General features: G+C 39.0%; 1 long non-coding RNA gene across 3 annotated transcripts in view; it reads right to left on the bottom strand.

The window, feature by feature from the left end:
- Nucleotides 1–9,248, bottom strand: part of LOC120502713 — a 55,092-nt gene extending 45,844 nt beyond the window's left edge. For all 3 annotated transcript variants that reach the window (XR_005627579.1, XR_005627580.1, XR_005627581.1), the window contains exon 1: nucleotides 9,119–9,248. This is a non-coding gene — a long non-coding RNA (uncharacterized LOC120502713). The remainder of the gene's footprint in view (nucleotides 1–9,118) is intronic.
- Nucleotides 9,249–12,764: the final 3,516 nt, after the last annotated feature.

The raw sequence follows: 12,764 nt of genomic DNA, 5'->3' as shown, positions 1-12,764 counted from the left end.
TGTTAAAATATGAAAATATTTGACAGATGGTCCCAGAAAGCTCACTGGCAGTCTAGGAGGCACAATGAATGTCTCCTCCCTTCAGAGAGCAGAACAGAGCTACCGCTATGTTCAAGATGTAAGGTCTTCAGGAGAGCATCTTCCTGAACAGCAAGCTAGAAATTACCCTACAGACAGCTTTGCTGTCTTTCTTTAATCAACAAGTAAATCGGTGTCTGTGAAATGCCTCATGAACTCAAATATGAGATATTCTGAAACTCCTCATGACCTCAAATATTAGAAGTTATACAATAAAAATAAAACTCAAAGTCAACTAAAAATCCTTTAGTATGTCCTATGAGCTGGGCTATATCCATTAATTTTGTTCATTAGCAAATTAATAAAAGAAAATGAATTATTAAGCTCACCTAAAGCAAAACAGCAAGCTTGTACATAAGTTTGACACTGCTGCTAAAGAAAAGATCAGCCTTTCAATTATCTTTTAATCATTACACAAACCAATAACCAAAAATGTCAAACTGAGTGAGCCACGCCTCTTTGCCACTCTCACTGCCAGAGAGTTCAAAATTAATTGAAATCTTTGTTTTAAACTGAGTATAGCAGGTACAAAACTAACAATTAATCCACTTATCCCTCTTCAAGGAAGAAGCAATTAAAATATACATTTTTTTAATCAGAGGAATTACCAAAATATTTTTTTTATTTTAGTGAAGAAAGCACGCAAATTCCCATAGTTACCTCAACTGAAGATTATTACATAATACAAAACAATTTTTTTTGTGCAACATATTATGAAAACACAATTTAAAAGGGAAGGTTCCAGTGTTCTCCAAATGAAACAAGGATGTTTTTTTATTTTCGTGAAGAAAGCACGCAAATTCCCATAGTTACTTCAACTGAAGATTATTACATAATACAAAACAAATTTTTTTGTGCAACATATGAAAACACAATTTAAAAGGAAAGGCTCCAGTGTTCTCCAAATGAAACAAGGAATGTAAATGTTACTGGATTTTCTCCTGAACATTTTTCAAGAATGCACTGTTTCTCCTAATTTAAAAAAAAGAGAGATTTTTCCAGCAAGGACTTGATGATATCAACTTTATTCCTCCCCACCCTCCAGTGATGTCCAGTGAAACACCTGTGTAAACAAATCATTTATTTCAATCATGTTTGACACCTCCTTAGAATTCAACAGATAGAAATTTCATACTTCACATTTACCTATAGGCTTCAAACTAAACTAATAAACAGTTGTGCACCAGACTCTAAACTTCTTGTTTTGCCAGTTTCAGCAAACAGTAATGATATCAATCTCTGGGCAACATGATTCCTTATAAAGCTTAAGTATTTCCAATTTCAAGTAGATAATCTTAAGCCTATATTACTGGAAAATTACTGAAAAAACCTCAAAATATGGCAAACTAAGCCCAAAGTATTGCACCAGCATTTAGGACATTTAAACAATTTTTAAAAATGCAAGTATTACATTTATAGTAACATTTCACAAGTGCACCTCCTTTCCTCAGCTGTATGCATTCCAAAGTGTGACTAAAGACACACTGCACACTTGCTGAGACTCCTGTGATGGTAAACTGGGAGGTGCTGTTGAGTCCCTGGAGGAACAGCATGCCTTGCAGAGGGATATAGAGAGATTTGGATAACCATTAACAGTATGAAATGTAACTAGTGCAAATGCTGGATTCTGCACCTGGGACAGTAGCACAGGGCACAAGTACAAACAGGGAGATGAGTGGCTGGAGAGCAGCCCTGCAGGAAAGAGTCTGGGAATGCTGGCAGGCAAACCCCATCCTGGGGTGTATCACATACAGTATTAGCAGCCAGTCAGAGGTGACCACCCCACTGCATTCAGCGTTGGTGTGGCCTCACCATGTGCACTGAGTGCAGTCCCGGGTCCCACAGCTAAAGAAGGATGTAAAGGTCCTTGGATGCATCCAGAGGAGGTAACAGCTGACAGGGTTGAAAGGGATGTCCTGTGAGGATTACCTGAGGACTTTAGGATTGTCTAGTTTGGAGAGTTGGAGGCCAAGGGAAAACCTCATTCCTCTCTGCAGCTTCCCGAAGAGGGAAAAGGGAGAGAGTAGCTGATAGGACACATGGGAACGGCTCAAATCTGCAGCAGGAGAAGTTCAGACTGAACAGGAGGAAGCAGTTGTTTACTGAGAGGGTGGTCAAACTAAGGAACAGGTTTTGTAGAGAGGTGGTTGATGCCCCAAGTCCATCAGTGTTTAAGAGGCATCGGGAAAATTACTGTAGTACTGTGCTTTAACTTCTAGCCAGCCCTGAAACTGTCAGGCCATTGGACCTGTTGACCATTGTAGGTCTCATCCAACAGGATCTACTCTATTAGCTCAATTAAAATTTCATTTAATAATTAAAAAACACCAGCCAGTGACTTAGACACCAGAAAACACCCAAGTTTTTCCCCCGGGAAAAACTTTGACCCCTGGGTCTGTTCAGTGTGCAATATGATTAATTTGCATTAATACATACTATATAAGATAAAGGGGTCATGGTGCTATTGTAAAATGGAGGAAGGTGGAGCATTTTTCGTTTTTAAAGCCACAACACCTTCCTCATTCAAGATTAAATAATTCTGTCTAATCAGTGATTTAGAAAGGAACATGTAGCTAAAAGAGAGATCCTCATATTTACAAGGCTCACTCAGCTACCCAGGAAGAGGCTGTATCTAATTATAGTCAGCCCTTTGACATATTCAGGATGAGAAAGGAGATCATGAAGCACAGTGAAATATTAGTCATCCACACACACCTCTCTTTTTCTGAACTCATCTAATCTTTTTTTCCTCTTTTTCCTGCATGCTTTGACCCTCCACACATTTACCCATTTTTATTGCCACCTTGCTACTCTGTTTTTTGCTATTTAAGTGTCTTTTAAAAATCATGTTAAGCAATAAAATCTGACAGCAAAACAGCAGCCAAGAAAGTCTGAGGGACCAGTGCTGTAGTCAGTGGTGACAGAGGCAAAAGGAAACTGATCCTTGCTATTTCCCAGCTACTGCAGAGCCACAACAGATGCACCTGAAGGCTTCACCAGAGTAACTGGCAGAGAGAAGCTGCTGAGTAACTCTCAGTGGGAGAGGGTGTTCTACCGCCTGGCAATGGCACAAGATCAACAGATAAGAAGCTCAGCAGTGGTGGTGGCTCAATGCAGAGAACATACAGTGGAGTTCAGCTAAAGGGTACTCGCCACCACAAAGCAAAAGCAACTTGGAGAGAATGATCTCAAAAGCAGCAAAGTCAGAGTTTTGCACATAAGATTTTTGAGTATCTTTAACTGAACCCTCTTTTACTGAGTGGAATAACATGGACTAATTTGGAAGAATTAAGATAACAAAAACCTCATATATACTCCAATGACACTATGCTAAAAATCAAGCATTTGACAAATTGGCTAAGTGACAATAGGGGCCAAAATATTTCTCTTGAATAGCATGCAGAAGGAAAGGGTTGGACAACATTAATCTAATTTTTTATTCACAGGCAGCTGGGGGCACTGTGCCAGATCCTCTGTTCACATAAGTTTCAGTAGTGTTGTGGCCAACTACTGTTCTGTGCCATAAAAGTTTCAAGTCTCTGATAAATGGCAGTAAATTAATTATAAGCAGGCCACTATTTTTCATGACCTAATATCCATATTTGCAATAAAGCACAAAGGACTTAAGCACTTATTCACTGCAAATGAATAGTCATACAAAGGAGGACTCCCAAATGCCTCAGTGTCTCAAAGGTGGATCAAAGAGAGATATATTACAACCCACATGGTCAAGGAAATAAATCGTTAGTTATGCACTTTTTTTCTGTTGATGTTTCCCAGTCTGCTGCTCCAAAAGCAAGCAGATCTATTTAAGAGTGCACCTCCAGCCTTTCACATCTAGCTCTCACACCCTGTACTGCACAGGGTTTGCTTGTTAAAGAATCTACCCAACACCAAACGGACACAACACTAGTTTGACTACTAAAGCTGATTCAGTAGTCAAACATCAAATGAGACCAGCCTTTAATATTTCCTCGCCTTATAACACTGTGTACTACTGGCATGATCCAAAGAATATGAGCATTCCTATTTCTTCTGATCTACACCAGCCTTCACATCAGCCTATCATACTGGCCTACCAGATACAATGGGAGTAACACGTCAAGAGCTATACTTGCATCTTGGGTAGAGCTCAGGCTGTCATGTCCATTCTAGCTTTGGAACAAAGGTGTTTTCCTGGCTCAGTAGACAGCAACACCCTTGAATTTCTCGGTTAGGGAATACATAGAAGTAAGTCTCAGATCTAAAACTAAACCAACCCCTAGGTTCCTCCACGGCTATTTTAAATTTAGTTCTGTAAAAGAGCTTGCAAGGATCTCTGAAGCAATCATCAATATTATTTACCTATACAAAGCATATCTACCAGTAAGTATTTATAGGTCCAAAGCGTATTTTTATTGACAAAGTTAATTTATCTCAGCTTACTTCACTAAAATTCCTGTGCAAAAAACTTAAATATTTAGCTGCAAAATTCCTCTCTGCTTGAAAAATACAGTCCTGTAACTTTCAGGACTTCCTCTTCATTAAAAATGTAAGACCCTGGAATTCACAAGTGTCAGAAAAACATTGCCAACTACCATTAAGCCAGTAAAGATTGTCCAGAGTTAAAAAACTTGGGCTAGATTTTTTGAAATGATTCTGTTGATCTGATAAGATAGGACACATTCTACAGCCATAAAAAATACTTTGTCTACCTATTATGCAATACCTTCCTCAATCACTTTCAAACAAGGAGTTCACTTGCAGACTTTTAGTCCTAAGCTGGTGATAAACCTGTTTTGCACAAATCAAGATGTTTAATGCCAATCAAACTAAGTGAATGTTTATGTTCTGTGAGGTGGGTACTCACAGTTATAGCACTTTATACTGTTAAATACAAGTGAAATAATGTCTATTAAAAACAAATACAGGTTTCAGGGGCAGATAAGAGGTACATTTTAGCACTAAGAGAATTAGTTCTATTTTTTTTCCTCACAATAGATGGAACACACCTGATTTTAAGATCTCATTTTTACACTTACAGCACAAAATCCTAGCAGAGCATTTCACATGGATGTGACAGATTTAGAGCCTGCAATCACACTAGATACTGTTCTTCTTATTGGCATCAAGGAAAACACTTTTTCTTCCCCACACCTTGGGATCCTCATTTGCAAAAAGGAATTATGACATTTGCCTCCATTATAAATTACTGAGAGCTGTTGATAGAAAAGTAGTGTGTAAGAATACAGCAAAGAAGGAATCTAAGATTCCTTCGATTTAATGAAGAAATCCAAGTTATTTTTAAAGTGAAATCTACGTGCATCAGATTTGTTTTAAATACTGATTTAAAAATAACTACCTTTCTTTTCTTGGATTTCAGTCTTGTCAAACCACAGTAAAATGAGACTTGGTCACCACTCAGCAGTCATATTTCACCATATACAAGAAACAAAGCCCAAAAGGAGATTGGCTTTCTTTTTAAAAATAACTTGCCAAAGTTCCCCTGTAAAATTTAACAGCATTCACATTAAAAGTTCATTTCCTCTTTTGTCTTCCAGACCCCAGTAGTCATGATCCCTCTAATATGAGATGATGAGGACAGCTATCTCCAGAGACAGATTTATTTCCTACTGAACACATCATCATTTTCAAATATGAATAACTGTAGCTTGAACACAAAGCCATATAGGACCAAAGAAGGAGCTTATTATAAAACCTGTGTTGAGGAAGGTCCCTTCACAGCAACAAAGCTTACACTAGGTAATAACTAGCTTCATAACCAAATCTCTAAAGCAATGTTCTCATACTGAAAAGCTCTGCATCTCATTACTAAGTCTGGGGTTCATCCATGAATATTCATAGCTTGTACCCAAAACAACAAAAAAAAAAAATCCTGCAGAACACAGCCTTTTAAAGGCTGCTGTAGGTGCTAGGTTTTTCTGACAATACTAACAGCATTTGCATAGAGTTGTGTATTATGTTTCTCCTATCCACGGAATGAAACACCTGCAGACTCCAGCAGCACATCTGGCAGGCTCTCAAGATCCCATCTTCAGTATCCAAGTAGTGACACACCAGTAAGTCTTTCCAGACACCCACACATCCACATGCAAAAATGACCATTCAATAAATGCCATAGAACTTAATAGAAACCCATTTTTTATGAAGAGATAAATCCAAAAGACAAATAGAACCACGAGTCACTGCATCACTCCATCCCCCTTAGATCCTGAAGGAAAGCATCCATTATCCTGGCTCCCTAAAATGGCATGACTCTTGAGAAGAAAGAGCAGGGTACAGTTGAGAGTCACTGCTCTCAGAGCCCTGACCTAGACATGAAAAGACACAGTCCTCCTCTCCAAGGAAAATTACCAATTAAAACAAGCTGACAGCAGTCACAGAAAAATCAAAGCAAAAAACTTTGAATTTGAAAAGTTTTCAAACAGCTTGTGAACAGGACTTATATAAGTTGCAGACAGCCAGCCCTGAGCTTCAGACATACACATGCAGTGTTTTGTATCACTGCTCTGAAGTAAGGCTGCTGAGCCAAAGTAAATCTTTCCAATGATAACGCTGGAACTTTGTAGTTTAATCTCCAGGTCCACACTCTCTGGGAGAATTCATGCTGCACATAACAAAATCATGTGCAAAATAGTTTAGAAATATCTTACTGTTTGATCCATAATGAAGTCTGCTACTAATGTGACCTCTAATAAATCAGGCTGCACACAAGTTCCAGCTGGCCCTCAGAGACAGTCATATCTGGTTGCTACACCAGCACAAATCCAATGACTCCAGACATACTTAAAACAGAGTGCAGAATTTGTTCCAGAAAGTTTAGGAATCTGTATCAAGACTTTGACATTTCCAAGATGATTGTTTTCCAGTTACCACCAAGAGATTAGCAATGAGCACTCAGAAGATAAGAGTGCTGTGGGTAAACTCACTCAGAAATTGTTTCACAATGCATAACTTGTTCTTAAAATATGAACCTTGTTAAGGAAATTAACATAAAGAACTTCCAAAGTGTTTTCCAGATGTTTGTATTAATAAACAGAAAATCCCTTATGGTCTACTAAGGAAAAAAAAAATGGTATGATATGAATAATTTCCTTTGTTTAAAATGAAAGAAGATAAAACATTCAAGAACTAAGTTTAAAATAGGTACAAAAAAAGGCCAATTTTATCACTTTGAGAAGCCAGACACTGATGATCTGTATACACATGAATTTACATATTAATAAAAGCTCACCAGAAAAGTAAATTCAGGGAAAAAAAAACCAAAGACGCAGCAGAACTGACAGATATAGACACCAAATACCTTCAGCATTTAGAAGACCTTTCAAAGAAAAACAAAAGGAAGACCTATGAAAAGCTGAGACTGGTGTTAAGATTTCCCACATTGATGATTTTCTCCCAAGTAGATCTGTTTGTTGCCTTCTTTTTTTAAGGTTAAAATGGCTGAGTAATCTCAAAACAGAGGAAATATTACATTGTCATGATCAGAAACTTTCTTGAGATAAAATATTAATAACTGACACTCACTGACATTGGGCCAGACATACATGACAACTGCATGAACAACTGCAGCAGCACCCAGGGTCTGCCAAATCCCCAAGCCCTGTGTGAGTTGTTTCTCCTCTTCCTCCTCTCATGAGTTCTCCTTTTGCAAAATGAGGAGAATGTGAGTTATCCCTACATTTCTCTATCCTGTGCTGAAAACGATGGATCTTACCAGAGGGCTGCCTCCCTTCTTCACCTAGCTAGCACTTTACTCTGCAAGGATTCCCATTAAAACCTCAGGAGGCTTTTCAGCAATTAACGCAGCGGGAATGGTAGTAATCAGCCTGCAACTCCTGCAACAGCCTATTTGCCCACAGGAACACAATGCAATTGCAATCATTAGTAGAAAGCTTTGGAAAAGTTTAAAAGCTTTCCAAGTCACTCATAATGCTGCGATTGTGTGCAACTCCTGGCTAGGAATCCCTACAAAGCTGTGTAGCACCTGAGCTGGCCTGTTAAAGCATCATGAGGAGCAAACATGAAACACATTAACCTCCAATGGACTAGCTGCAAACAATTGCCAAGAGGCTCTCATTGCCTTTAAGAGACCTCATGCAAACCCGAGTTTCCCCATGGCTGTTTTCATCTATATCAGCATTAAAGTTCGCCTCTGATGTGTATTTTATCCTCAGTCTTTGTTTGCAAACATCTGATTTTGAACAAGACCTCATCATGTGTTGGGATTTATTTTTCTTTTTTTCCTTAGAACGTTCTTAAATCAAGCCCTGAGGAAATACTTGGAAGTGGGGGGCAGGGGAGGAGGAAGGGTTTAGCACAGATGTACCTACACTGAAAATATTTATCTGAAAGTTTTCAACAGTTGCTCAACAAGAAAATAGTTGCCTTGTACCTAGTAATTCAGAGTTTTGGACAATAGGAAAGGTATTTTTCAACTGATTTGAAAGGGAATATAAATCATAATTATTGCAAAGGGAGGAGAAAAAGATTGTATTTCCCAGAGTCAGGCTTATTGATTAGACTTCTAAGTACATTATAGAGCTAAAAGCTGTATCCAACAGCTTCCACACATTTGCTGACTCTGCAGGTCATTTCAGACAGCGCTGCTTATATCTTTACCATAGAAAGGCCCATTTTCAAGGTCACTGAAACTACTTTTGCTGAACTTTAATACTGTATCTGCACGTGCTAAATCCTGGATATTACACTATTGACTTAAAGAAAAATTACTTTTTCAGCTTGACTACATCACGTTCACTGAAATTTATGTGCTCTGCTTCAGTGTCCTTATTGGAACTACTCAGCAAGGTGAAAGTTCTGGATGAGTTTTGAAAGCTCCTACTTGTACAGTCAAGCACAACTTCCCTCATGTGTATTCCAGCTGAGTTTCTGTGCCAGGTAAGGAATTATCAGAGCAAAGCTCTTTCACAAGGTCACTCTCAAGCTTGACTCCCCACTGTCCCCACAGACACATAGCAGGACAGGTTTTCACCAGGCAGTGCTACACTTAAAACACAAACAAGGTTGTTACTATTACCTGAGGAACTCAAGTGCCTGGCTCCACCACATTCTGCTTTTGAAGAGAACTGGAACAAATCCACAGGGAACTATAGCTACTCCCTACATTTCCCCACGTCTGCAGCATGCACAGGAGCAAAGAACAGTCTAACCAGAATCTTTCCATGATACAAACCTCCCTGCCACTAAATGCAATTTAAATCCAAGCACCTGAGGATGTCTGTAGGCTGTGATTGCTCTGAGAGGCCTCAGCTGAGGCTACCACCTGCACATGCCCTGCCCACTACCCAGGGCTCCATTTGGGCTCAAACACAGCAGCCAGGTCTGGCCTGAGTGATGTTGTAAGTATGTCTGTCTCCTGCCTGGAAAATAATCTCCCCATCCAGAGCTGTTGATAACCCCAGTCATAGCAACCAGTTCCACCCAGCATAAGCGTAGCTCCCCTAACTAATTTAGAAGGGGGGGAGACACTTTATTCTAACCATTAAAATTCAATCTCTTTAGTCAGCTTCAGCTGATTTAGTGTCACTATCACTGTCACTGCTTTACATGAATGCTTGAAGACTGATTGAATTTTTTTTTCTTTTTGGTAGCCACCTAGAGTGACTTTTTGAGACCTTTTACTTTAATAATTCTGCCTAGACCTTCATAACAGGGGCTATTATGGACTACAGCTATTATCAGAAATAGAAACATATGTTCCTCCCTGGAGGAGGTGAGGAAAGATTAAAAAGCTGGCTATGAGGAGAACTTTCAACAAAATTACGCACAGGATTTTCCTCCATTATCTGCTCTATGCCTGTGAGCTGGTACAATCTCCTGTGGGCAGGTGCAATCAGGATTTTTTTTTTCAGCTCCACAGTGTAAATGATGGGGCAGAAATAGGCTGTGTGTTTACTTGGAAACACTAAGTTTGGTCCAGGCACACGACCTGCACAACACTAAATGGCCCTCAACTCTTTCCCTGTTCCCAAGTTCAAGAGTGCATTTGCACCTATCCTGTACAGACATTTCCCAGGGCCTAAGATGTTTTACATCACTGCCTGATATATTATAATACACTGTCAAAAGGCAGCAATTTGGCTATTTTGCCTGAAGTCAAGTTGGTTACAAAGATTTCTCTGCTTCAGAAAATTCTTGACACACCAATTTACTATCTCATTATGTTCCTAGTCTTTAGAGATAATACACTCACATTAAATGCTCATTAATGTTGAGATTAAGAAAAAAAATTAACCCCTCATGCTACATTTTTCTCTCTGTTTCTTCTATAGCTCATGTCCTAAACACTTTGATATTTTATCTCATGTACATGCCAACTAATCATCTTTGCTCGAGTAGTAAGGAGTACTGAACAATGTATCTGATGAAGCTTGTTAAACAGATGGGCTTTTCCTTGAGAGATAATACACAGAAACACTCACTTTATAAAATGTACCTTTTCTTAATAAGAAAAAAAGGATGGGAGAGGAGCAGGGAAAACAAATAACAGCATTAGGAAAAGAATTAGTGATCAGCCATGTGCCTAATTTTCCAACAGAACTGAGACTAATAGAGCCACAGGGGCCAAAAACCTCATTTTGTTGTGGCTTTTGTGTGGAGACCGGTCACGTAGCCCAGGGAAGAAACTACAGCAGGTTGATTTCAGTTTGGGAGGGAGATTTATTTGGAAAAAAACTCCACATACATATGCTTATATAGCTTCTCTTCTTCATGCCAAGTAACTTTGTCAAATTCTTCACTTCATTTCCAATGAACCAATCAATCTTTCCTGGTAAGTACTAAGTACTCTTTCAAAATTTTATGTACTGGAAGTGCTGCTTCATGTATATCAAGTTGAGAGCCTTAAAATCCTTGATTCAGCACAGCACAAACACATCTAACTTTAGGTAGAGGAAGTGAAAAGTAGCATTATCTTTAGTATATTTTGGAAACAGTGTGTGAGGGAATGTGGTAAAGAAAAGCCATTTGCACCAGTCCTAGTTGCTTTGAACTGCATTGGGTTAAGTCATCAAAAAATTATTATGTGGAAAAGCATAGCCATCAGGTTTTAAATAGAACAACATCAGAAGCTCTAGTATGAACTCTAATAGTACATTGCCTTCCTAGAATTTATTTTTTGTCTACCAAATGACTGCCTACATAATGAACTACACACAGAATGAGGAATAAAACAGTGTAAACATAACCATCTATCCAAAGAGCACTCAAACACATGAAAAACTTCAGCATGAAGTATTGCAGTTTAATTTTCCAAAGTCTTCAGTTTGGAGGGAAAAAAAATCCCCTATCACCTGATCAGACAGCAAGCTCATTGCTATTGAAGGATGAAGGGCTGGAGTTAAGCTCTCACAGTATTTGCTTATAAAAGCCTGGGGACAAGGAAGACGGGAGAGGAAATAACGGGGAAAATTCTCCTCTGGGCTACATAGCAGAAGCATCTACCAGAGTAATAGAAGTTCACATTTCTAACAACAATTGCTGCCCAAGATTGGCACAGAGGAGCAAGTAGTTAATCCAGCTGCCCTTACCAGTTTGGTATTTCACAGCAGCAGAAGATACAAGCAGAGTAAACAAGCACTAAAGAGCCAAATTCTTCTGGAACCACATATCAGGGTCCTTCCAGAATAACTCAAGATGATCTTCAGCCAGGTGCAATGTAGCAGGAAGGGAAATGTGCCGCTGTCACCAAGAACAGACATACAGACAGTTTTATCTTAGCTGCAGTCTGGCTCAGGTTATGGAGGAAGGGTTCATGGACAGGTTTAAGCACATCCACTCTGAGTCTTTTGAGGCATAGTATATTTTATAGTTGGCCACAGATACAAACAAGCCGAACAGGAAGATTAGAAAGCAAGTTATCTGTTTGGCACAGATTTTCATTGGTGTGAGGCCCTGAGGAGCAGCAAGGATTTGCCACAATAGGCTGCTGACAGCTTTTCTTCTGCAGTATATTGTCCTGGCTCAATAGCACAAGGTCAGACCAAATGCCGTTTTTCCACCTTTCTGCTTCTCCTGGAGAGCAATTGCTTAGAAAAATATCCCTTTACTTGACAGGTTTGTAACACAAACAAAAAAATCCATCCTCATTGTGGTTATTGAACTGACTTCTTAGGAATCAAACAGTGTAAGACTTATAGTGTCATAGAGCCACCAGCCACACCAATGTAAACTTAAATGCACATGAGTGATAACTGAGTGGGGATAGCCTGGCACAATAAACAAATGAAACAGTTCTTTTTTTTTTCATCTTATACAGACACTTCATTTTACAATTAGAAATTAATTCCTTCTCCATGCAGAAAGTAAGCCAAGATAACTAACTGTAAGAATTTCATTCACACACCCCTGTATGCAAAACTTCAAGTCATCCTGCAGAACAACAACTACAGAGAATGTGATGGAAAGGGAGACAGTTGCTTGGAGATTTTAAAACTGTTGACAAATTACAGCTATCTTTGTACATTCTCAAGATGAATACTTTAAGGTTGACACTTTTGTGTATACAATAAAAGGGGATAATTGGGGGAGGTACTGACACATGAAGGCTAAGAAAGAACATCACTATACCATAGTCCCTATAGACATACCAATCCCCTTTTAGGATACATCTGGAAACAAAAGAGATATAGAAATTTCACAGAGGCCTTCCCCAATGCTCTGGT

This window comes from Passer montanus, unplaced genomic scaffold (genome assembly GCF_014805655.1).
Source record: "Passer montanus isolate IOZ18808 unplaced genomic scaffold, ASM1480565v1 scaffold10, whole genome shotgun sequence".
Classification (NCBI taxonomy): Eukaryota; Metazoa; Chordata; class Aves; order Passeriformes; family Passeridae; genus Passer; species Passer montanus.
The sequence above is the reverse complement of the archived record's forward strand: the minus strand, read 5'-3'. Positions and strand labels throughout refer to the sequence as shown.